The 23,519-nt window shown below is 44.3% G+C and overlaps 1 long non-coding RNA gene across 8 annotated transcripts in view; it reads right to left on the reverse strand.

Moving 5' to 3' along the window:
• The window catches only part of LOC115894359, a 38,738-nt gene that overhangs the window by 12,179 nt on the left and 3,040 nt on the right, over positions 1–23,519 (reverse strand). For 3 of the 8 annotated variants that reach the window (XR_004054477.1, XR_004054476.1, XR_004054474.1), the window contains one exon: positions 23,142–23,322. This is a non-coding gene — a long non-coding RNA (uncharacterized LOC115894359). Of the gene's footprint in view, positions 1–9,739; positions 9,832–22,422; positions 22,526–23,141; positions 23,323–23,519 lie in introns of all 8 variants that reach the window. The other 5 variants (XR_004054475.1, XR_004054479.1, XR_004054481.1 and 2 more) reach the window with 4 other exon arrangements.

Below are 23,519 nucleotides of genomic sequence, written 5' to 3' on the forward strand. Positions count from 1 at the left end.
GGAGGCGGGTGGATCACCTGAGGTCAGGAGTTCAAGACCAGCCTGGTCAACATGACAAAACCCCGTCTCTACTAAAAATACAAAAAAAAAAAAAAAAAAAAAATTTAGCTGGGTGTGGTGGTGGATGCCTGCATTCCCAGCTACTCTGGAGGCTGAGGCAGAAGAATCTCTTGAACCCAGGAGGTAGAGGCTGCAGTGAGCCAAGATCACTCTATTGCACTGCAGCCTGGGTGACAAGAGCGAAACTCCGTCTCCAAAAAAAAAAAAAAAAAAAAAAAAAAAAGGAGAAAATAGGTATCTTTGGCTAGGTGCAGTGGCTCATACCTATAATCCCAGCACTTTGGGAGGCTGAGGCAGGTGGACTGCCTGAGCTCAGGAGTTTGAGACCAGCCTGGCCAACATAGTGAAACCCCGTCTGTACTGAAAATACAAAAAATTAGCTGGGCATGGTGGCAGGTGCCTGTAATCCCAGCTACTCAGGAGGTTGAGGCAGGAGAATTGCTTGAACCCGGGAGGCAGAAGTTGCAGTGAGCCAAGATCGCGCCATTGCACTCCAGCCTGGGCAACAAGAGCGAAACTCCATCTCAAAAAAAAATATATATATACGATCTGGAGATGATGACTAGTATCAGAATCACCTGGGAGGCTGATCAAGCTGCAGATTCCTGGTCACCACCCCAAACTTACTGAATTAGAGTATCTAGCAGTTAACACCAGGAACCTGCATTTTAAACAAATATCCAGCGCCCCCTCCCTCACCCTCATGGGTAATTCTGATACACTAAAGCTTCAAAACCATAACTCTAGGAACAAGGATAATGAAGAAAGGCCCTTACTTGAAGCTGGCTGTCAATGTCATAATTAGAGTACTTGTAAAGCCAGAGTCAAGCTGGGCATTAAGTAAGACAGAGCAGTCTGAGCTAGGTGTGAAGGCGCACACCTATATCCCAGCTACTTGGGTGGCTGAGGCAGAAGGATCATTCGAGCTCAAGTTCAATGCTGTAGTGTGCTATGATCATGCCGGTGAACGGCCCTACACTCTAGCTTGGGCAACATAGTGAGACCTTGTCTCTAGAAAGAGAATCTGAATGAATTATGGAATTTGGAGGTCCTAAAGCAGAAAATAGAAGGCAGGACACTACAGCCATGGGACTTAAGAGAACAGAAGGAGCAAGTAAAGACAGTGAGTAGTCTCACGGAAATCACTAACAACAGTCATGATCTCCAGCTCTCTTAGGTTGGTTTTCCCAGCACGGCCCTAGGAAGGGAATGCAGGTGCCTCACCTCACAGAGACTAGATGACCAGGCCATAGACTGCCCAGTCTGTGCACATAACCACTCCATCCAACCTTCAAAAGAGAACACACCCTTCCTCAGTAAGTACTCTATCTTCATGAATCCCCATCAGCCTGCAAAAGAGCTCTGAGCTACATACAAAAACATTCAAAACACCTCTAAGGGCCAGGGACTAGCGCTACCCCTCAAGACTCTCTACTTGGCACATCAGTACCCCCAGCCCTGTCAAAATTTAAGAGCCAGGTCAAAAACCTTGATGCCCACTCCTACATACCTTCAGATCCCACCATTCATGCACATCCAGCCAGTCTTCTACTACTTTTTGCTATGCCTCACGGACAGAGTCCCATACTATATTCTACAGAATACTTGCTCCCCAAAATTCAGAGAGAAATTCCACAGATTCATGTTAAACAGAGTCCTGAACTCCTAAGGCTGCTGAGGCCAGCTCCTATGCCTGGTTCAGTGGGAGGAGGTAGCCTGAAGACAGCTCACTCCCTTCAACCTATCTGAAGGAAGCTCCAGCACTACTGCAGGCTTCTGTACACGTAACTTGTTTCAAAGATAAGGGAGTTGAACCTGATATATTTAAAAGTATGGATGATAGGCTCTTGGCAGCAGAAATTGAGGTGGGGGAAAAGTTAAGGTAGGATTTCTGGGGATTTCATTTTAAAGTAAAGAGCCCGGCCGGGCGCGGTGGCTCAAGCCTGTAATCCCAGCACTTGGGGAGGCCGAGACGGGCGGATCACGAGGTCAGGAGATCGAGACCATCCTGGCTAACACAGTGAAACCCCATCTCTACTAAAAAAATACAAAAAACTAGCCAGGCAAGGTGGCGGGCGCCTGTAGTCCCAGCTACTCGGGAGGCTGAGGCAGGAGAACGGCGTAAAACCCGGGAGGCGGAGCTTGCAGTGAGCTGAGATCCGGCCACTGCACTCCAGCCCGGGCAACAGAGCGAGACTCCGTCTCAAAAAAAAAAAAAAAAAAAAAAAAGTAAAGAGCCCATAAAATACAAAAAAAGTAATATACACTCTCACTCAAATCCTTGTATGTCAACTAACTGATCCTTTCTATAATCCAAAAGCTGGTTCCAAACTAAAGAGGTAAGAATGCTAAAAGATGATTTAAGTAATCCCCAAGATTATTTATGACCCTAATCCTGAACTGCTTGCCCTATTCCTTCTTACACTCTACTCACTATCCAAGTGCTCCAGGTTTATGACTTAATGATTCAGCTTCCTGCTTCAGCCTTGTCTCATCCTTCAGGCCTTTTGCTTCCTTCCTTGCTTAGAATTCTACTCCACTGTCAGTTAATCTGCCCTCAGCTACCTGAAGTTAATAATATGCCTACCCAGATTCTCACCCTTTATCCTCAGGACACATGCTGCCTTCATGAGCAAGTCTTTTGTGTCAGGCTTACCCTGGTTTCATGGATATGACCCAATCATTTTAGATGGTTCATACAGCCAAGTAAGGGGATCAAAAAAGATGGACGAAATAGGAAGAATGACAATGAACCAAGGGCCAGTGTTTAAAACTCACCCTGACATCCTAAAGTACACCTTCCTAGACTTCAGGTGCTGCCCCTGATACTCTATCCCCCTCCCACAAAGGTCGTAGTAGCCACTGCTGATAAGCTTTGACTAGGAATTCATGGTGAGCACAACATAAGCTTATAGTCTAGGGAAGGACACAGACAACAAAAGAATTACAATACATATGATAATTAATGGCAAAGTATGCAGAGTTGCATGATCGAGGCTAATCAGGTGAAGTTATACCTAAGCTGTAACTTGGATGATGAACAGGAGCTATCCAGGCAGTGGCAGAGCACTCTAGGCAGTGCCTAGAATGGTGTGTTCTAGGTACAGTGAAGAGCACATGCAAAGGCCCTGCAGCAAGAAAGCACATCTAAAGACATGTCATGAGCTGGAGGATGGGAAGGTCAAGATAGGGGACTGATACAGATGATGCTGGAGAGGCCAAAAGGGCCTAATAGGACAAAGGAAGTTGTTTTACTATTCACTTCACAAGTATTTATTGTCAATAATGTGTCAGACATTGTCCTAGATGCTAGGAATACAACAATGAATTAAACAAACAATACCAACCAGGCACAGCGGCTCACACCTGTAATCGCAGCACTCTGAGAGGCCAAGGTGGGCGGATCATTTGAGGTCAGGAGCTCAAGACCAGCCTGGTCAACAGGGTGAAATCTTGTTCCTACTAAAAATACAAAAATTAGCCAGGCATGGTGGCACACGCCTGTAATCCCAGCTACTGAGGAAGCTGAGGCACGAGAATTGCTCGAACCCGGGAGACAGAGGTTGCAGTAAGCCAAAATAGAACCACTGCACTCCAGCCTGAGCAAGAGAGCGAGACTCCAACTAAAAAAAAAAAAAAAAGGCCGGGTGCGGTGGCTCACGCCTGTAATCCCAGCACTTTGGGAGGCTGAGGCAGGCAGATCACGAGGTCAGGAGATCGAGACCATCCTGGCTAACATGGTGAAACCCCATCTCTACTAAAAGTACAAAAAATTAGCCAGGCATGGTGGCGGGCACCTGTAGTCCCAGCTGCTCGGGAGGCTGAGGTAGGAAAATGGCATGAACCTGGGAGACGGAGCTTGCAGTGAGCCGAGATCGCACCACTGCACTCCAGCCTGGGCAACGGGGCAAGACTCCGTCTCAAGAAAAAAAAAAAAAAAACAGACAATATCCCTGTTCTCTTCTAATTAGAGAACACTATAAACAAATATGTAAATAAACCAGAAAATTATCAGATATTGATAAGTGCGATCACAGTATTAAAATAAGGTGATACAATAAAAGCATATGGGTAGACACTTTAGAATCATTAGATAGTCAGGGGAAGACCTGTCTGAAGAGATGGCATTTAAAAGCAGGGGCAGGGTGCAGTGGCACAGAGACGAGCTGTGAGACCTCGTTTCTACAAAAAAATTTTTTAAAAACTAGCCAGGCATGGTGGCGCATGCCTTTAGTCCCAGCTACTGGTCAGGCTGAGGCAGGAAGATCCCTTCTGCACTAGGAAGATCCCACTGCACTACAGCCTGGGTTACAGAATGAGGATTTTGACTAAAAAAAAAAAAACAAAACAAAAACACAAAAAGAACAGAAAAGAAAGGAAGGAAAGAAAAGAAAAATCAGGTATCTCAATAAAAGGATGTCATTAAAAGCTCAATAGAGGCTGGGTGCAGTGGCTCACGCCTGTAATCTTAGAATTTTAGGAGGCTAAGGTGGGTGGATCACTTGAGGCCAGGAGTTCAAGACCAGCCTAACCAACATGGTGAAACCCCATCTCTACTAAAAATACAAAAATTAGCTGGGCATGGTGGCGCACACCCAGCACTTTGGGAGGCCGAGGCAGGACAACCGCTTGAAACCAGGAGGCAGAGGTTACAGTGGGCCAAAATCACACTACTGCACTCAAGCCCAGGAGACAGAGACTCTGTCTCCAAAACACAAAGTAGTTAAATGGAAATATCACTAATATCTTACTTTTTTTTTCTTTTTTTTTTGAGACAGAGTTTTGCTCTTGTTGCCCAGGCTGGAGTGCAATGGTGCAAACTCAGCTCACTGCAACCTCCACCTCCCAGGCTCAAGTGATTCTCCTACCTCAGCCTCCTGAGTGGCTGGGATTACAGGCCCCCACCACCACACCCAGCTAATTTTTGTATTTTTAGTAGAGATGGGGTTTCACCATGTTGGCCAGACGGTCTCGAACTCCTGACCTCAGGTGATCCACCTGCCTTGGCCTCCCAAAGCACCAGGATTACAGGCGTGAGCCACCGCGTCCGGCCTCACTGACATCTTTTTAAGCAGGGGAATTATCATTTAAGCAATCATTCTTACATTTTTATTTTTTTTGAGACAAGGTCTCGCTCTGTCACCAAGGTTGGAGTGCAGTGGCATCACTACAACTCATTGCAGCTTCAACCTCCCAAGCTCAGCCTCCCAAGTATCTGGGACCACAGGTGTGCACCAGTACCACACGTGGCTAATTTGTTATTTTTTGTAGAGACAGGGTCTCACTATGTTGCCTTGAACTCCTGGGCTCAAGTGATCCTCCCATCTTGGCCTCTCAAATTGCTAGGATTACAGGCATAAGCCACCATGCCTGGCCCATTCTTCCATTTTATAAAGACCACTCTGGCTGTAGTGTGGAGAATGGAATGGAGGTAGGGGCGAATAAAATTAAGACTGGAGGCAGTGATAGATAACAGATTATATAAACTAAGATAATGATGATAATAACAACTAACATTCATATAGCAATTAGTAGGTGCCAATCTATTATTCTAAGTATTTTACATATATTAATTCACTTAATCCTCACAAGTACTCTTTTATAAATTTAAAAACTAAGGTACAGGGTAGTAGCAATGGAGAGAAAAAGTGATTACATTCAAGAAATATTGAGGAGGTAGGGAGGACAAGTCCTAGTGACTGGTTGTCAGATGTGGGAAGGGAAGGAAGGAATAATTAATCATTGCTATGTCTGGGGCTTTAGCTACTGCATGCTGTCTATAATGTATATGATTGGGCACTGGAGAAGGAGCAAGTGAGAAAAAGCAGGGGGCTACAAGACATCCCAGTGGAGTTGTAAGCAGTTGGATAATCTGGTCTAGAGATCTGGGCTGGAGATTTGGGAACCATCCACATGTAGATGGTAACTGAAGCCGCCAAAGAGGTTGAGATCACCCAAAAACTGGAAATACCTTAATGTCTTAATAGAAAAACAGCCAACTAAAATACAGCATATCCATTCTATGAAATACTATCCAGCACCAAAAAGAATGAGATATGCCTTTTTTTATTAACATGGAATACTGTCAAAGTATGTTATTAAATCAAAGAATACCAGAACAATACATAAAATGTTATATCACTTGTATAGAGAATTAAATAAAATACAAAATAATACTTTAAATTTTTTCTGGGTTCATACATATGTAAGTAAACACACAAGAAAAAGTATGGCAGGTACATTCCAAACCACCAACACGTTACCTCTAGTGAATACACAAATAACTGAAATAGGGAGATAGGAATAGTCAAAATATGCTCTATGTTTTGATATTTTAAAAATATAATTTATTATATTCTCTGTAAATTAAATAATTTTTCAAAAAGAATGCACAGAAGAAGGAGCTTACAAAGGAAATCTTTTGCTTCAGATACTAAATTCTCTCTGTCCTTCCCATCCTCCACTGGCCTTGAAGTTCACGTATTCTGGCTTCTCATCCGCCTACCTCTGAAATGTTAACACCAAGCCCCCTAATTCCATATTCTATCCCAAATCCTTGGCTCCAGGCAAGGCCTGGCCACCAATCCCTGAGCCTGGGCTATAGCCCTAGGAGGGGAGATCAGACATCAAAGTCTCAACAAACACAGGGGAAATGGGTATAGATGCCAGCTTCAAGGACAGTGATCAAGTGGCCTTGCTGGCCAGCAAAAATTTCAAACAGAAAAAGGTATTTGAAAGTATCTGGCCATTTGGAAGCAGCTCTGGAATGCTGAGGAATGGGGCTGAGCAACAGTCAGGCAAAGTCAGGGGTGAAGTAGTAAGGGGTGGGTTGAAGAAAGAGCTAGTTTCACTTGTGAAGATTCCAAGTGAAGTGCTGCAATCTTATGGAAATCAGGTTTACAGAAAAAGGAGGAGGCAAGCTGCATTCTGTGAGTCTGGTTGGAGAACGGGGGTTTCTAGGGGTATCTAGAGGAGTCAATTCCAAAGCAGCAATTCCAAAAGGCACATTATGTAAAGGTTTAGTAGCTAGAGCAGCAGAACGAAGCTACAGATGTAAATAGAAAGGAGGTAAGGAAGATCTACAAATGAGGCAAGATGAAGGCAAATTAAAGCCTTTCCTTCGGCCAGGCACAGTGGCTCATGCCTGTAATCCCAACACTCTGGGAGGCCGAGGCGGGTGGATCACCTGACTGAGGTCGGGAGTTCGAGACCAACCTGACCAAAATGGAGAAAACCCGTCTCTACTAAAAAAAAACACAAAATTACCCAAGTCATGGTGGCGCATGCCTGTAATCCCAGCTACTCGGGAGGCTGAGGCAGGAGAATCGCTTGAACCCAGGAGGTGGAGGTTGCAGTGAGTAGAGATTGTGCCATTGTACTCCAGCCTGAGCAACAAGAGCAAAACTCTGTCTCCAAAAAAAAAAAAAAAAAAGCCTTTCCTTCATCAGTAGACCAAAGGCAGAGATGATCATGGGCAGCTTTCTGGTGACTGCACCCTTAAGTTTCAACTTTCTGTAGATGAAAGACAATGTATTTGGTCATGTTTTCCTGGTTACCCAAAAAATGACACAGCCCAGACCTTACCCAACAGCTGATTCACCATCAATTAATCTATATCACAGCCTGCTGGTCCTGACACCTCACACAGTCACATACTAGACAGCTCTGGGGAAAAAAAACAACCCAAGGTGAGCTGTCAAAGTCCTCTTCATACCTGACCTCGCCCTCTGGAGTAGGTTTCATTTCAAAACTGAAAGGGACTAAAGGGCTGGGGAAATCCAAAGATCAACAGAGCCAGGAACAGGTGGTTCCCAGCAGAAGCGTCCCAGGTTGGAACTCAAAACAGAAACCAGACCACTGATAAGACATGGTTTATGATGTCTGTCTCCAAGCCTTCAGATGCCATTTATGTTTTCTGATATTTACAATAGGGCATGACCACATTTATCCAACTCCTGACTACTAAAAATCTAATTCTCCAAGTGCTCAAGCAACTTCCTGGTTTTATTACATTTTAGAGCTTTGGGGTAGCTCCAGTAACTGGGACACAGGGAACGTGCGAATTATTTAGCCCTTCAAATGGGCCACACATAATGAATTTTATCCCTTCCTCCTCCTTCAATCTCCCCACAAAGCCTTGAAAATTCCTGTCTCACTAAAAAGTTTCCAAGTTGTTCATAATGGCCCTCTCAGTGGAGCAATATTCAATACACAAAAGTCTAGTTCATCAAAGGAGTCAGGTTATTTGCTTGAGGTTCATCTGTAACTAGCTATATGACCTTGGACAAGTCACTTCACCTTTCTGAGCTCAATTTCAATTTTCTCATCTATAAAGTAAAGAGGCTGGAAATAAAAGAAAGGGAAGCAATAAAACAACCTTGAACTGAAAAAAGACTTTAAGTTCTTAAGTCTAAAAGGCTCATCGAGTGCCAACAAGGGTTATTTTTAAAAGGCATACACCTCAGCCTGGCCAACATGGCAAAACCTCATCTCTATTAAAAATACAAAAATTAGCCAGGCGTGGTGGCACGCATCTGTAATCCCAGCTACTCAGGAGGCTGAGGCAGAAGAACCGCTTGAACCCAGGAGGCAGAGGTTGCAAAGAGCTGGGATCGTGCCATTGCACTCCAGACTGGGCGACATGAACAAGACTCCATCTCAAAAAAAAAAAAAAAAAAAGACATACAGGAAGCATACCACAGGAAACTCTAAGCATAAATAAAAATTCACAAACTTCCAGAACAAGAGAACAGATTATTACTTACAAGGAAAAAAAATCCCACTAGACTTCTCATCTGTATCACCAGAAACTCAAAACACTGGAAAGCTACTTAGACTCTGTCAAGACTAGGACCAGTATTCCAAGAATTCTAAACCTAACCGCAATATCATTCATACACAAAGGTTAAAAAGAAATTGGACATTAAAAGACTTTGAAAGTACACCCATGCCCCACTTCTAAGAAAATCACTCAAAGAAATGTCCTACTTGACTGGGAGCGGTGGCTCACGCCTATAATCCCACCACTTTGGGAGGCCAAGGTGGACGATCACGAAGTCAGTAGCTCGAGACCAGCCTAACATGGCGAAATCCTGTCTCTACTAAAAAAATAAAACACAAAAATTAGCTGGGCACGGTGGCGTGCGCCTGTAGGAGGCTGAGGCAGGAGAATCACTTGAACTCGAGAGGCGGAGGTTGCAGTGAGCCGAGATTGTGCCACTGCACACCAGCCTGGGTGACAGAGTGAGACTCCATATCAAAAAAAAAAAAAAAGTCCCAGCCAATTAATATTTAACTGTAACAAAGCTAGGAAAGACAAACTATAGAAAAAACATGTTTCCTCTCTCCAGCAAAAACCTTTTAATGAGTTTGGACCAGATAACTTCGAATGGCCTTTCCAAGTGTAAGCAGAAACTGCCCTGTATACCACAGTCCTTGGCAGTCTGGGTTTGTGAGTTGTTCATCACCTAGTGGCCTGATGAAGTAAATGCAGTTTGTCAAGTGCCCGGATAAACTTCCAGCCATTTTGTGAGCTCTGATGGTGTATGCAGCAGGGCAGCAGCCTGACCTCCTAATGATTACAAGAGTAGGAGACTGTAAACCCTCCAAACTCACAGACAATTGTAAACTGAGGTCAACACTTATTCATTCTTCAAGGAGGAAGGAACAGCATACCCACCTTCTAACTAAATAATCGTAAGTGAAGCACAAATTTGTCAGGCTGCATTTACAAAGTAGGGAGAGGTAGAAATTCCTTTTGTGCAGACTGATCTGAATTGAAAGAAAGTTTAGATATTAGGATAAACTGCAAATATGTCTTACACATAGGAAGACTGTCTTCAAAGGTTCACAAGTTGGCATGCGGAAGATGTATTACATTTATTCTGTACAGTTCTGGGGTACTGGTCTAAAATTAGGCCAGGCACAGTGGTTCACGCCTGTAATCCCAGCACTTTGGGAGGCTGAGGTGGGAGGATCACCTGAGGTGAGGAGTTCAGGACCAGCCTGGCCAACATGGTGAAATCCCGTCTCTACTAAAAATACAAAAATTAGCCAGGCGTGGTGGCACACACCTGTAATCCCAACTACTCAGGAGGCCAAGGCAGGAGAATAACTTGAACCCAGGAGGTGGAGGCTGCAGTGAGCCAATATCATGCCACTGCACTCCAGCCTGGGCGACCGAGTGGGACTCCGTCGCAAACATAAATAAAAATAAAAATTAATGAGAAGTCTCGATTAGATTTCAATTCAAAATAAGAAATAATTTTCAGCAGGGCGCAGTGGCTCATGTCTGTAATCCCGGAACTTTGGGAGGCCAAGGCAGGAGGACTGATTGAGGTCAGGAGTCCAAGACCAACCCAGGCAACATAGCAAGACCTAGTCTCTAAAGAAATTTTTCTTTTTTTTTTTATAAGAAAGAGTCTCGCTCTGTTGCCCAGACTGGAGTGCAGTGGCACAATCTCAGCTCACTGCTACCTCTGCCTCCTGGGTTCAAGCAATTCTCGTGTCTCGGCCTCCCAAGTAGGTAGGATTACAGATGTGAACCACCATGCCCAGCGAACTTTCTTATTTTTAGTAGAGACGGGGTTTCGCCACATTGGCCAGTCTGATCTCAGACTCCTGGACTCAAGTGATCCACCCACCTCGGCCTCCCAAAGTGCTAGGATTACAGGCGTGAGCCACTGCACCTAGCCTCTACAGAAAATTTTTAGAATTAGCCTGGTGTGGTGGCACACGGTAGTCCCAGCTACTCAGAAGACTGAGGCAGGAGGATCACTTGAGCCCAGGAGTTCAAGGCTACAGTAAGCTATGATCACACCACTGCACTTTGGCCTGGGTGAAATAGCAAGACCCTCTCTCTTAAAAATAGAAAAAGGCCAGGTGGCCGGGCACAGTGGCTTACGCCAGTAATCCCAGCACTTTGGGAGGCAGAGGCAGGAGGATCACTTGAGGTCAGGAGTTTGAGACCAACCTAGTCAACATGGTGAAACCCTGTCCCTACTGAAAATTAAAAAATTAGCCAGGCATGATGTCAGGTGCCTGTACTCCCAGCTACTGGGGAGGCTGAGGCAGGAGAATCACTTGAACTCGGGAGGCAGAGGTTGCAGTGAGCCAAGATTGTGCCACTGCACTCCATCCTGGGTAACAGAGCGAGATTCTGTCTCAAAAATAAAATAAAAATAAAATAAAAAATAATTTTTGCTGGGCATGGTGGCTCATGCCTATAATCCCAGCACTTTAGGAGGTCAAGGCAGAAGGATCACTTGACCCCAGGAATTTGAGACCAGTCTGAACAATATAGTGAAACCCTATCTCTACAAACAACTAAAAAAAAAAAAGAAAAAAAAAAAAACAACAACAGCTGGGCATGGTGGCATGTGCCTGTATTCCCAGCTACTCGGGAGAAGCTGAGGGGGAGGATCACTTGTGCCAGGGAAGTTGAGGCTTCAGTGAGCTGTAATCCAACACTGCACTCTGGCCTGTGAGACAGAGCAAGACCCTGTCTCAAAAAAGTATTATTATATTTCTACCAATGAGAGCTTTTCAACAATAATGTCCTCAAGAAGTGATGAGCTCCCCTATTAATGGAGGTATTCAAAGAGAATTTGAAAGATCATTTGTCAGTAGAATGATAGAAAGCATTCCTATAACTGGATGGCAGGCTGGAGACAAGAAGACTGCATTAAATTACTTCAAAGGCTCTTTTCAGCTCCAAGAGTTTTTATTCTAAATAAAAAAAACAAAAAAAAAAAACAAAAAAAAAACACTAATAAATAAAAAGTCCTCCTTCTATTTAAAGATACAACCAGGTAGTACAACTTAGTAGCTAAAAGTACAGGTTTGATACTACTTTCTCTTGAGTAAATCTGGACAGATTACTTAACTCTACTTGCCTCTAGTTTAGAATAGAAGTACCTATTTCGTAAGATTACTGTGAAGATTAAACAATACGATACTTAATGTTAAGTACTTAAAACAGTGTGTGACACATGAATGTGTTTAAAACTAGCAGCTTAAAAAGGAAAGAAAAAGGAAAGGTGGAAATGGGAGAAAGGCAAGGAATGAAACCTAAATGTGCGGCTTGTTTTCATTATGTGTACCCAAGCCTCAACCAAAGCATTCCTGGCTGTTGCTGGCCAGAGGCTGGGTTCCCTTGGCAACCAGCCTCAAAAAAAGAACCTAGATCTACCTTCTTCAGGGAGACGGTTCATCCCTTGCCCTAGAATCTGGCATCTTCCCTGCACAAGGCAGACTCTCTAAGAACTCACAGCTGGGCGTGGTGACTCACACCTGTAATCCCAGCACTCTGGGAGGCTGAGACAGGCGGATCACGAGGTCAGGAGATCAAGACCATCCTGGCTAACACGGTGAAACCCCGTCTCTACTAAAAATACAAAAAAATTAGCCGGGCGTGGTGGTGGGCACCTGTAGTCCCAGCTACTCAGGAGGCTAAGGCAGAATGGCATGAACCCAGGAGGTGGAGCTTGCAGTGAGCCGAGATCGTGCCACTGCACTCCAGCCTGGGCGACAGAAACTCTGTCTCAAAAAAAAAAAAAGAACTCACAAATACCACTGCCCCAAACTCAAGGAGCTAAGTAAGGCACGTGTTACTCTTACTTCCTATGATCAATTACAGGACATCAGAGTTCAAAGAGACCTCAGAGGCCATCTAGAGCAACCGTTTTGTTTTTGCTTTTTGTTTTTGTTTTTTTTGGGGACAGAGTCTTGCTCTGTCGCCCAGGCTGGAGTGCAGTGGCACAATCTTGACTCACTGCAACCCCCACCTCCTGGTTTCACGTGATTCTCCTGCCTCAGCGTCCTGAGTAGCTGGGACTACAGGCGCACGCCACCACACCCGGCCTTTTTTTTGTATTTTTAGTAGAGACAGGGTTTCACCATATTGGCCAGGCTGGTCTGAAACTCCTGACTTTGTGATCCACCCACCTCAGCCTCCCAAAGTACTGGGATTACAGGCATGAGCTACCGCGCCTGGTCGCAACCCCTTTGTTTAATAAATTAGCACCATAAAACTAAAAAAAGTGAAATCCTAAATATGGCAAGTTGGTGGCAGGGGCAAGACAAAATCATAGTCCTCGTTATTCCTAGTCCAGTGGTCAAAATCTTCCCATTTTTCATATGAGAAAAACAGAACTGGGCCTACTACTCTTAAACCACACAGTCCGTACTACCTACTTAACAGAGGTAAGAAAAGACTACAAGCAGTAGAGTGCAGAGGTTAGAGCATGAACTCGGGGCTGGACGCAGTGCCTCTCGCCTGTAATCCTAGCACTTTGGAAGGCGGAGGGGGGCGGATCACGAGGTCGAGAGATCGAGCATCCTGGCCAACATGGTGAAGCCCCATCTCTACTAAAAAATACAAAAATTAGCTGGGCATGCTGGCACGTGCCTGTAGTCCCAGCTACATAGGAGACTGAGGCAGAAAAATCGCTTGAACCCAGGAGACGGAGGTAGTTGCAGTGAGTCAAGATTGCACCACTGCACTCCAGCCTGGCCACAGAGCAAGACTCCATCTTAACAAAAAAACGCCAGCATGAACTCAGGGAGGACTGCCTTATTTAAATCCCTGCTCTACTACTTATTAACTGCACAACTTGAAGCAAGTTTTCTAACCTCTCTTCAACTCTATAAAACAGGGATAAGGCCGGGCGCGGTGGCTCACGCCTGTAATCCCAGCTCTCAGGGAGGCAGAGGCGGGAGGATAGCTTGAGCCCAGGAGTTCGAGACCTGCCTGGGTAACACAGCGAGACCCCGTTCTCCACAAAAAGGAAAAAACAAAAAAAAACAGGGATAAGAGTCACCATGAGGTTATTTTTAAGGATTAAATGAGATAATTCGTGTAGAGTACATAGCATGTAGAAAATTCTCAATGTGTGGCCGGGCACAGTGGCTCAATGCCTGTAATCCCAGCACTTTGGGAGGCTGAGGCAGGTGGATCACCTGAGGCCAGGAGTTCAAGACTGGCCTGAGGCACATCGAGAAACCCCGTCTCTAGTAAAAACACAAAATTAGCCGGGCATGGTGTCACATGCCTGTAATCTCAGCTACTTGGGATGCTGAGGCAGGAGAATTGCCTGAACCTGGGAGGCGGAGGTTGCGGTGAGCCGATATCACGCCATTGCACTCCAGCCTGGGCAACAAGAGCGAAACTCCGTCTCAAAGAAAAAAAACAAAAAGAATTCTCAATGTGTACGCTGTTCTACTTCTCATCATTACCAGTCATGTGAGAAAATAAACAAGCATAATAGCAAGAGAGGCTGGACAAGCTCTTACTTCTGGTCCAAAAAGCACTGAGACATAGGTGTTTGTTAAGCTCCATTTCCTGGCCCAGAAAACACCCAAACCCTCAGCAGGAGAATATAACTAACCTATCATTCATGTCTTTGGATCTAGGGAAGAATCAATTCAGAGAATAATCAAGGCACATGCTACACTGATAAGATCCTTAAGATCACAACGCAGGTTAGGTAAGTCAGAACTCAAGCCTGACCTTTACCCCTACACTCAAGTTTGACAAGATGCAGTTTTTGCCTAGTCTTCCTCTCAACCTACTAAGGTGATGCAGTGTAATGGTTAATAGCAAAAGCTCTGGAGTTTGACTGCCTGGATGCAAACTAGTTCCATCATTTATATGCTGTGTGACTTAGGTAAATTACTTTATTTACCTTATTTCTCTAAGCCTTTGTTCATCCATCTTTTAAATGAGAATAACAACTATTTTAATTTTTATGGTAACAGCTGACATTTGGTAAGCACTTTCTATGTGCCAAGCACTATGCTAAGCACTTTACACAGTTTATGTCATTTAACTGTCACCACTATCTTAGGAGGTAGGTATTACCATTATCCTCACTGCACAGATACAGATGCTCCTTGACTTATGATGAGTTACATCCTGAATACCGTAAGTCAAAAACACAATTAACATACTTAGCCTACCAAACATCATAGCTTAGCCGAGTCTATCTTAAATATGCTCAGAACACTTACATTCATTAGCCTCCAGCTCGGCAAAATTATCTAATACAATGCCTATTATAAACCTGAATGTCTCATGTAATTTATTAAACACAGTACAGTGTGCAGTATTGGTTGCCTTCATGATTGCATGGCTGACTGGGAGCTGCAGCTTGTTGCTGCAGCCCAGCATCATGACAACATATCATACCATGTGTCACTAGGCCAGGAAAAGATCAAAATTCAGAATTTCAAGTGCAGTTTCTAATTAACGTATATGGCTTTTGCACCATCGTAAAGTTGAAAATTGTAAGTTGAACCACTATAAGTCAGGGACTATCTGTATAAATGAGGCATAGTTTTCTTGTTCAAGGCCACACAATCAGTTACCGGCAAAACTTAGGTGTCAAAGCAGGAGGTCCGACTCCAAAGTCTATGCTCCTTACTCCTACTACACTGGCACTACTTCTCATAGTACAACAATCATATGGTTGTTAGAAGATGGCAACCAATATAAAGTGCTTAGCACAGTGCCTGGTTCATCAAAAATGGCCATTACCATTATTTTTTATCATCATTATCAATCCCTTTAAGCCTCTCCCAAAGATAACTACCTCCTAAGTTCCAATTTCATCTAAAAGGAAAGGGTTGTTTTCTTACCCAGCTACCACCTCACTGAGTAGCTGGGAGTGGGGCTATAGTCTTTTTGTTTCATTTCCCTCACGTAATACAGGGTAAGTAACTGGATGGAGAAAAAGGGAACCATTTATTAGAAACATATTACTCTATAAAAAGCAATACTCTAAAGTCTTTGTTTTTAAAAATAAAACCTTTATTACTCTCGTTGGAAAAAAAAACCATACACTCATTATAAAACTTTTTTTTGTTTTTCAAAATAAAGCAGAGATAAATAGTATTTACTTTAAAAAGAAACTGTCAGCCGGGCACAGTGGCTCACGCCTGTAATCCCAGCACTTGGGGAGACCGAGGAGGGCAGATTACCCAAGGTCAGCAGTTCAAGACCAGCCTGGCCAACGCGATGAAACCCCGTCTCTACTACTAAAAATACAAAATATTAGCTAGGCATGGTGGTGTCTGCCTGTTGTCCCAGCTACATGGGAGGCTGAGGCAGGAGACTCACTTGAAGCCAGGAGGCAGAGGTTGCAGTGAGCTGAGATGACGCCATTGCACTCCAGCCTGGGCAACAAGAGTGAAACTCTGTCTCAAAAAATAAAAAATTGGCCGGGCGCGGTGGCTCAAGCCTGTAATCCCAGCACTTTGGGAGACCGAGGCGGGCGGATCACGAGGTCAGGAGGTCGAGACCATCCTGGCTAACACGGTGAAACCCCGTCTCTACTAAAAAGTACAAAAAACTAGCCGGGCGAGGTGGCGGGCGCCTGTAGTCCCAGCTACTCGGGAGGCTGAGGCAGGAGAATGGCGTGAACCCAGGAGGCGGAGCTTGCAGTGAGCTGAGATCTGGCCACTGCACTCCAGCTTGGGCGACAGAGTGAGACTCCGTCTCAAAAAAAAAAATAAAAATAAAAATAAAAAATAAAATAAAATAAAATAAAAAATAAAAATTAAATAAATTAGCCGAGCGCGGTGGCTCACACCTGTAATCCCAGCAGTTTGGGAGGCCGAGGTGGGCGGATCACGAGGTCAGGAGTTTGAGACCAGCCTGATCAACATAGTGAAACCCCGTCTCTATTAAAAATACAAAAATTAGCCGGGCGTGGTGGCACACGCCTGTAATCCCAGCTACTCAGGAGGCTGAGGCAGGAGAATCACTTGAACCTGGGAGGTGGAAGTGGCAGTGAACTGAGATCACGCCACTGCACTCCAGCCTGGGGGACAGAACGAGACTCCGTCTCAAAAAAAAAAATTAAATAAATTTATTCATTCAGCTCCTATGTCAAAGACACTGTTCTAGGAGTAGGGCTATAGCAATGAGCAAAACAAAGTCCTAACCATCATGAAATTTACATTCTAGTGGGTGGTGACATGTAATAAACTATGGTAGAGAGTCCCTAGAACACAATGCCTGGCACACAGCAGACAGCACTCAATAAGTATTTGCTAAATAATGAACAATGAATGAATGAACAGTATGTCAAATAGCAAGCACTATGCAGAAAAGTAAAACAGGGAAGGGGAGCAGAGAAAGCAGAATGCAGACAGATAGCTTTTATTTTAAATAAGGCAGTTAAAGTATATTTCACTGATTAAAATGACAGTTGAGTAGAAACCTGAAGGAGATAAGGGAGAAGGCCATACTGACATCTGGAAAAATGATGTTCCTGGCAGAAAAAACAACTACAAAGGCCCCAAGGCACGGCATGCTGGAGCAACTGCAAAGGAGACCAGTGTGGCTATAGCACAAGGGGAAGTGGTATGAAGTCAGAGCACTGGGAAACAGTAGTGTGGATCCTATATGGTCTTATAGACCATGATAGGGACACTACCTTTTAATCCAGGTGGGATTTTAATCTGGGCACCCAGATGACAGTTTTCAGCAAAGCAGTGACTTGATCTGATATATACTTAAAAGAATTATTCTGGTCACTGTTAAAATTAGATTTAGGGGGCAAAGAGCAAAAGGAGGAAGATCATTTAGAAAGCTATTCCAGTAGCAGTAGGGCAGGTGGTGGGAAGTGTTTAAATACTGGATATAATTTAAGGTGAAGTTGACAGGACCTGCTGGTGAAATGGATGAGGAGAACGAAAAAACAAGAGTTAAGGGAGACTCTCTATATATTCAATACACAGATGAATAGCAACTCTGAGATGGGGAGGACCTTCCAGAGATGCAGATTTGAGAGGAAATGTTCTGAAGTTTTTTAATAAGTTCAATAGACTATTAGACACCCAAGTGGAGATATCCAGTGAACAGCTGGATATAAGTCTTGAGTTCAGGGAAAGACATTCAAGCTAATAATGTAAACTCACGAATTGTCAGGGAATAACGGCATTTAAAGTCTTAATCAAGTCCAGCCTGAGCAACATAGTGAGACCCTGTCTCTACAAAAAAATAATAAATTAGCCAGGCATGGTGATGGGTACCTGTAGTACTAGCGACTGAGGAGGGGTGGGAGGATTTCTTGAGACCAGGAATCAAAGGCTACAGTCAACTATGATCATATCACTGCACTCCAGCCTGGGCAACAGAGTTAGAATCTGTCTCTAAAAAATAAAGTCTTGAAAGAGAGCACCTAGGAAAAGAGTGTAGACAGAGAAGGGATCCAAGGATTGCTCTGAGTACTTCATAAATGGAGGCTAAGGAGATGAAGAACAAGAAAAAAAAAGCTGAGAAGGAGGAACCAGTGAGGCAGGAACAGGAACAAGGGAGTGACATCCTGGAAAACAAGTGAAGCTAGGGCGCAACAGACTGTCAAATGCTACTGAGACATCAAGAATAAAAATGGGTGAGAAATGACCACTAACTCTACATACATTTTCTAAGCTTGTTCTTTCCTATTCCACACATAACACTTTTCTTCTCTTTTAATCCACATAAAAATCCCAGTACTATCCAACGAACACACAGAAGGTTTCTATTTAATTCAGCTATATCCGTGTCTCAGAAATACAAAAAGCAAAAATCAATGCTCTTAATCGGGACACAACAAATATTACACAGTGAATAATGTTGAACAAATGCTTTGTCTGGTTGAAGTAACTCTCTGAAACAAAATCCCTAAGTCTTGCTTGTGCTTAGTAAGTGGGATCAGAGAAACAAGTTATTTAAATGTATTTTTTTGTTGTTGTTCTGCATAAAGTAGCAATCATTCTTGAACTCCTTTCTCTCCTCCCTAACTCAAACCTCCTAACCAGCTTAACAAAGACCCTAAATTTCCACACATACCCCTCCTCAAAAACAAAGCAAAACACAGTGAGATTCAAAAGTTAGATGAGAAAGGAGTAGACTGTGCACTGTGCCCTGCCTTTTTTTTTTTTTTTTTTTTTTTTTTTTGAGACAGTTTCACTCTTTTGCCTAGGCTGGAGTGCAATGGCATGATCAACCTCTGCCTTCCGGGTTCAAGGATTGTTCTGCCTCAGCCCCCTAAGTAGCTGGGATTACAGGCATGTGCCACCACACCCAGATAATTTTTGTATTTTTAGTAGAGACGGAGTTTCACCATGTTGGCCAGGCTGATCTTGAACTCCTGACCTCAGGTGATCTGCCCACTTTGGCCTCCCAAAGTGCTGGGATTACAGGCGTGAGCCACGGTGCTCGGCCTACCCCTTCTTTCTTTTATGGGACAGGGAGTTATCCATCATTTGCTAACTCAAAGGTTAGGTTTAATTTACATTTTCTCCTTAGAAGCTCAGATAGATGGCCAGGCATGGTGGCTCACACCTGTAATCTCAGCACTTTGGGAAGCCCAGGCAGGTGGATCACGAGGTCAGATCGAGACCATCCTAGCTAACACAGAGAAACCTTGTCTCTACTAAAAATACAAAACATTAGCTGGGCGTGGTGGTAGATGCCTGTAGTCCCAGCTACTCAGGAGGCTGACGCAGGAAAATGGCATGAGCCCAGGAGGTGGAGCTGGCAGTGAGTCGAGATCTTGCCACTGCACTCCAACCTGGGTGACAGAGCGAGAAACTGTCTCAGGAAAAAAAAAAAAAAGAGAATCTCTAGACCGTAAGTATAATTTCTGATGTCTTCGCCTTAAAAGAGAATTATTGCTATAAAATAAGGCCTTTAACTTTCTGTGCTCTAGCAAGTATAGTCAAATCTCAATAATCTACACTACCGAAGTAGCAAAACAATAATCACTAAAAACTGGATAATGCAAACATCCTTCATTCATATCTTCCTAAAATGACTACAACTTCTGAATGGACTGTGCTCTCTTTGACTTCAGGCCTTTGTTTCCTCTGCCTGGAATACCCTTCCCTGTCCTCTACCTCGCAGTCTGCTAGTTGGAAACTCCTTGCCTCAACCTGCCCAGTAGCTGGGATAATTATTTTGGTAGAGACAGGGTCTCCTTATGTTGCCCAGGCTGGTCTTGAATTCATAGGCTCAAACAATCCTCCTGCCTCAGATGCCCAAAGTGCAGGGATTACAGGTGTGAACCACCACACCCAGCTATACCAACCCGAACACATTTCTTACATTTCTCAGAGAACCAAGAAGTGATCTCCTAACAGCAGTGCAGCGTCACCAGCACATGAGGTCAAACTGTTACTATCTACAAAATGGGTAAGACATATTGCTTGGAAGTGCCTGTTTCTGGCTTCTGGCTGGAGGCTACACTTCCCAGCCTGACATTTATTTATGAGAAATAAAGCACTCCTTTCCATATAAAAAAATTTTCCATGCTGGCTAACATGGTGAAACCCCATCTCTACTAAAAATACGAAAATTAGCCAGGCGTGGTGGCACACACCCGTAGTCCCGCTACTTGGGAGGATGAGGCAGGAGAATCACTTGAACCTGGGAAGCAGAGGCTGCAGTGAGCCGAGACTGTGCCACTGCACTCCATCCTGGCAACAGAGCAAGACTCTGCCTTAAAAAAAAAAAAAAAAAGGGCCAGGCACGGTGGGAGGCCGAGGCAGGCAGATCATGATGTCAGGAGATCGAGACCATCCTAACACAGTGAAACCCTGTCTCTACTAAAACTTCAAAAAATTAGCCAGGCACGGTGGTGGGTGCCTGTAGTCCCAGGTACTCGGGAGTCTGAGGCAGGAGAATGGCGTGAACCCGGGAGGCGGAGCTTGGAGTGAGTCGAGATCACACCACTGCATTCCAGCCTGGGCGACAGAGCAGGACTCCGTCTCAAAAAAAAAAAAAAAAAGGGCCGGGCACGGTGGCTCAAGCCTGTAATCCTAGCACTTTGGGAGGCCAAGAAGGGTGGATCACGAGGTCAGGCGATCGAGACCATCCTGGCTAACATGGTGAAACCCCGTATCTACTTAAAAAAATACAAAAAGCTAGCCGGGCGAGGTGGTGGGCGCCTGTAGTCCCAGCTACTCAGGAGGCTGAGGCAGGAGAATGGCGTAAACCCAGGAGGCGGAGCTTGCAGTGAGCTGAGATCCGGCCACTGCACTCCAGCCTGGGCGACAGAGCGAGACTCCGTTTCAAAAAAAAAAAAAATTTTTAAGAAGATGTATTTTTAGCTGTAGTAACCTAGAAAGTAACAGGGCAAAGGCTTTCTCAATTTACTCTTATTTTCTTTTTTTTAGATAGGGTCTCACTCTGTTGTTCGGACTGGAGTGCAGCTACATGATCATGGCTCACTGCAGCCTCTGACTCGTAGGCTCAAGTGATTCTCCCACCTCAGCCTTGCAAGTAGCTGGGACCATAGATGCACGCAACCACACCCAATTAATTTTTTTATTTTTTTGTAGAGACAGGGTCTCACCATGTTGCCCAGGCTGGTCTCCAACACCTGGACTCAAATGATCCTCCTGCCTCAGCCTCCCAAAATGCTGCGATTACAGGTGTGAACCACCATGTCCAGACTACTACTACTTTAAAAAAAAAGAGAAATAGAAAGATAAATCTTACGGGGGACAGAAAAGTAAACCACTTAAAACAAACAAAAAAAAGCTACATGTTAGTAGGACAAATTTTTTTTTTTTTTTTTTTGAGAGTCTCCCTCTTTCGCCCAGGCTGGAGTACAGTGGCACCATCTCAGCTCACTGCAACCTCTACCTCCCAGGTTCACATTCACATGCCTCAGCCTCCCAAGTAGTTGGGATTACAGGCACATACCACCACACCCAGCTAATTTTTTTTTTCCTGTATTTTTAGTAGGGACACGGTTTTGCCATGTTGGCCAGGCTGGTCTTGAACTCCTGACCTCAGGCAGTCTACCTGCCTCACCACCTCATCCACAGCACTTAACCAGTACAGACCAGTACGGCGACTTTAAATGGCTATAGGCCAGGCATGGTGACTCACACAGGAAATCCCAGGACTTTGGGAGACTGAGGTAGAAGTATCACTTGAGCTCAGGAATTCAAAGCCAACCTGAGCAACATGGCAAGACCTCTACTAAAAATAAAAATTAAAAAATTAAACCGGGCGTGGTGGCTCATGCCTGTAATCCCAAAACTTTGGGAGGCCGAGGTGGGTGGATCACCTGAGGTCAGGAGTTCGAGGCCAGCCTGAGCAACAAGGAGAAACCCTGTCTCTACTAAAAATACAAAATTAGCCGGGCGTGGAGGTACATGCCTGTAATCCCAGCTACTCAAGAGGCTGACGCAGGAGAATCGCTTGAACCTGGGAGGCAGAGATTGCAGTGAGCCAGGATCGTGCCACTGCACTCCAGCCTGGGCAACAAGAGCGAAACTCCATCTCAAAAATAAATACATACATAAATTAATGTAATCTAATTTAATTTAATTTAAAAATTAGCCGGCATGGTGGGTACACACCTGTAGTCCCAGTTACTGAGGAGGTCGAGGTGGGGGGATTGGTTTGCTTCAGCCCGGGGGACAGAGGTGGAAGTGAGCTATGATGGAGCCACTACACTCCAGCCTGCGTGACAGAGCAAGAGCTTGTCTCAAAAAATAAATAAAAATTAAAAATAAAAAAAATTAAATAACCATAGTATGCTTGCTGAATCAGGTAGGTTAGAGAAAATAAATGTGGTCCCTGCTCCCAGAGAACTTGAGTCTTATTGAGTAATCTTTCTCACCCCTTCCAAACTCATAAATGTAAACATCAGGGAAAAGAGGGAAGAGATTTTCTAAAACAAGAGTTAGGAACTTAAGGTATATGCATTGGCTCTTTGGGAACAGAAAAATAATGACTGGCTGGAAAGCCTTTTGAGTTTAAGGTAAAGCTATCCTACACATCAAAGTCCGTATGACAAGCATCAGAAGCCATGGAAAGGTATAATCCATAACTAGGAGTCAAGAGGCTCAGCTCAGGTTCTAACAGGCTGTGTAACCTTGGGCAAGTCACTTCACTCCTCTAATCCCAAAATGGCTCTTCTGTAAAATGGGCATAATAAGACCCTACGAGTAACACGAAATCACTTTGAAAAGTTTTACATGACATACCCACTTAACATTGAGAGGAAGCAACAATCATTCCTCTGAATGTAGCATAAATCCTGTGGTTCAACTTCCAAAGTATAAACCTGACTCACCTTCTTAGCCTTGTTAAACCCCTCAACCAACCTGTAGTCACTGAGTGAGAGGAGACGAGTCATGTGTGAGGCTCCAGGGGTGGGGCAGTGACTACTCAGTCAGTTGCTCCATGTCTCAGTGGCTTCATCTATAAAATGGGTGGTGTGTAATTCACTCAGGTATCCACAAGATAATGCAGGTCTGAGGAAGGGAGTGGAGATTTTAGCAAAAGTGCAGAAAATATTTACATAAACCTCCCGCCCCCCAAAGATAAATAACCAAGGTCATCAAATATCATCCTTCCCTGAACATAAGTAGAAAGACCCTTAGAGATCATTTAATCTCTTGCTTTATAAAAGGGAGAACTGAAACCCTGACACAAGAGTTGTAGAAGTCTC

The sequence above is a fragment of the Rhinopithecus roxellana genome, chromosome 17, assembly GCF_007565055.1.
Source record: "Rhinopithecus roxellana isolate Shanxi Qingling chromosome 17, ASM756505v1, whole genome shotgun sequence".
Lineage (NCBI taxonomy): Eukaryota > Metazoa > Chordata > Mammalia > Primates > Cercopithecidae > Rhinopithecus > Rhinopithecus roxellana.